We start from the raw sequence: 3,120 nt of genomic DNA on the forward strand, positions 1-3,120 counted from the left end.
CACATCTCTATCATGCTCAGTGCATGTGCAGTTTTACTCCCTCTAGTATCTTCATATGCTAACTCGCGAGTCTGTCTCGTGTCCCCTCCTTGTCCCTGTGTTTGTGCACAGTTGATCGTCACAATGGATACCAACTTGCCCAGCGCTCCATGCTCCTAGTATGCTGGATTAAAACTGTCTATTGGCCATCACTGATCTCATGATATTCACATCATTGCTGATGTGAATACCGCTACATGTGACCATCAGCCTCACTGCTCACTCAAGTCGTCACACGGGCTTTGTCTTTTCTACTCAGTTGAATGTCAAGCAAGTTAAACATGAAGTTGTTGACTGATTCTGGCGCGAAACCAACCTCTTTTTCTCATGCGGGAGATCCCCTAGACCTTCAAACTCGTAGCAACCACTTTCTCCTCCTTCAAGCCTTATTGTTTCAAACACTTATTGATACTATTTAAGTATAATTTGTGTACACTGGAATACAGAAGAAGAGCAGATCCTGTTAATGTAGAGCTGAAGCTAGAAGCTGAAATGTATTGCACAGAGTATCCCGTGCAGGCATAAATTTCACATAATCAAATGACCCAATTCATCAGCTGTAATAGTCTATAATATGCGATAATACTAAATTGAATTTGAAGCGATTTCATGCTGTGCTCACGAGTGGCTGTCTCATGAGCAAAGCTCCACGATTATGTGACCGCAGCTTCAACAGAAAATGGGCCTACTACGCTTGAATGAAGAGCAAGATATCTTGAGGTCCTGAAAGTGCAGCAAAATTACTTCTTACGCTTAGTAAGTTCTGTTTCTGCCTGCAAGCCTTATTGTTGTGAACACCTTCTGGTTATTGTACTTCACGTGGATGTGCTGGAATACAGAAGAAAGTACATCTTGTTATGCCATCATGCAAGTCGATAATGAAGTTCATGCAAACAGGCCACTCAAGTCATCTGCAGTTGTCAATAAAATGTGCAAAAAACAAACCTGCGGTGCATGAAGGTGGCTATCTTGTGACTAAAGCTCCACGATGAAATGAATGTTTAACAGCAAGTGAATCTATATATCGCACCTGGCTGAAGAGCACAGGGATGTTAAGGTCTTGAAAATAGAAGGTCCGAGGTGGCTCAGAATTTAAAAACCCCGGAATTTTATGTAAATGCCAATATGTTAGCCTCTGGGATTATGTTGTGCGCTTGCAGATGATCCAGATGGTGCACTACTGACCATGCAAGACTGTTTGCTTTCTTTCTGTGCTTTGACGAAGTGTTACAGAGTTGAAAAGTGTTTGAAAAAGGATGAACACGTGTGCATCTTTTCCAACATGTTTTTACTACTATTAGCATATCCAATTAAGCTAAAATTCCCAGTTACCGATATTATTGATTCACATTGCGTGATTGTGCCAGAAGCCCTATATAGCGAAGCTTGAACTTTGGACATCTAAATGAGGGTGTACTTGGAATTATTAAAACTGAAAATAATTAACCGTCATGCCAGTTGATAGTAATTTATTTGTGCTTCATGGTATTCAAACTGCTTTTAATATAGGGATATGGCAGATGGTTCTTCAGAAATCTTGAGAATATTCACACATTTCATAGCAGTCTAGCCGCTATCTTGCGCGTACTACAGATTGATACACACGCATATACATACGTACAGTAAGTCGGTTTAGGCTTTCTCTTCGTGTTCTGTATTTGGCAAATCTCGGAAGCACGTCTTGGAGCTGACCAGCTTATTTCTTTTGCTGTTAGGCTGTAGCAGTTAGAAAGGGATAGAGACAACCTGCTGAAAAGGAAAAGAAGCGGCAGTGACACTTCCGATGGGGCTACTAGATTTAAATAGGCTTCACCGCAATTTCGCGCAGGTCGGCAAGCATTTCGTGAGGAAGGCTGGTCACCACTAGCTTTAAGTGGAGTCCCACACCCCCTAACTTTTTCAGCGGTACATGTCGTATTAATAATTTGTGGGGTTTCACATGCCAAAACCACGATATGATTAAGAGGTGTGCCGCAGTGGAGGGCCTCTAGCATTTCGTACACGGGTCTCTCGTATTTCTCCTCCATCGATATGCGATTGCCGCGGCCGGTATCGCTCTATCAAGGTGTTCAAGGGCTGTATGCTCAAACGATCACTTTCGGAGATACAGCTTTCAGTGCGCACTGGCATGACGACTGACGAAAAGATTAAGCGAGAAACGCATGGGGGCAGTTAACTGCCCCCATGCGTGTCTGAGCACAGATGGTCACTTCAGCCGTACCTTTTGGTGACAGTACAGGACAAAAAAGAAGCAGAGAAGGATGAAGGCCGGTTTCAAAACTGCCGCGCTGGAGCGCGCCGTGGTACAGTAGAATGATTCTAGTAGGTTGTAGCCGTGGCGGTAAAGTACGCGTAGTAAGCGGGAAAGTTCTAATCTCATCGTAGGCTAAGCTGGAAGCACTGTAGCTGGAAGCGTTGAAATAAGCAGTCCTAAATAGCTAGTAGATAGCTAGACAGGTACGGCCGCTGCGACGATCGTGTTGGTTATGGTGCTAATTTTCAATATAAACAGTACAGAACGTTGTCAATCTTGCCAGAGAGAAAACAGAAAAACTAAATGTGACCCAAATAATATTAAAAAAAAAAACAAGTAGAACTAGCGGAGGCATTGGTAGAACTAATGTTTATAAAGCCATATTTCGCCCGAAAGCTCACGTCCTCGTTAGTATAGTGGTCAGTATCCCCGCCTGTCACGCGGGAGACCGGGGTTCGATTCCCCGACGGGGAGTAATTTTTTTTTCGCTTTTCTTTTTTTTACTTTTATTTTCAATAAAAGGATTTTGTGTTACACACTAATGTCGTGAAGCAGGTGTACCGTCGCCGTACGATCCGCCTGAAACTTTGTCGCGCGGCGAAGGATGCCACGCCCATTTGCAACGCGGCACTGCGTCGGCGCGGTCCGGGGCACGGTGTTAGAAGTATTATAGGTGGACCGACGGCGCCTCCGGAAGCGGCGAACTTCTGTCCGCGGTTTGTGGGTGGCTCAAGAGCGGTATCAGGCGTGGTCGCTTCGGAGCCGCGACCGCCCCTCGAAATGAATAAAAAACTGTGCGTTCGCGCTATAACGAGCGCAAAAATAAA

At 44.5% G+C, this 3,120-nt stretch overlaps 1 non-coding gene across 1 annotated transcript; it reads left to right on the top strand.

Annotated features, from left to right (window-relative positions):
- The first annotated feature begins 2,695 nt into the window (after nt 1-2,695).
- Nucleotides 2,696-2,767, top strand: Trnad-guc (transfer RNA aspartic acid (anticodon GUC)). Its single transcript has one exon. It is a non-coding gene; the product is annotated as a tRNA-Asp (tRNA).
- The last annotated feature ends 353 nt before the right edge of the window (nt 2,768-3,120 follow it).

The sequence above is a fragment of the Rhipicephalus sanguineus genome, unplaced genomic scaffold, assembly GCF_013339695.2.
Source record: "Rhipicephalus sanguineus isolate Rsan-2018 unplaced genomic scaffold, BIME_Rsan_1.4 Seq771, whole genome shotgun sequence".
NCBI classification, from domain to species: Eukaryota; Metazoa; Arthropoda; class Arachnida; order Ixodida; family Ixodidae; genus Rhipicephalus; species Rhipicephalus sanguineus.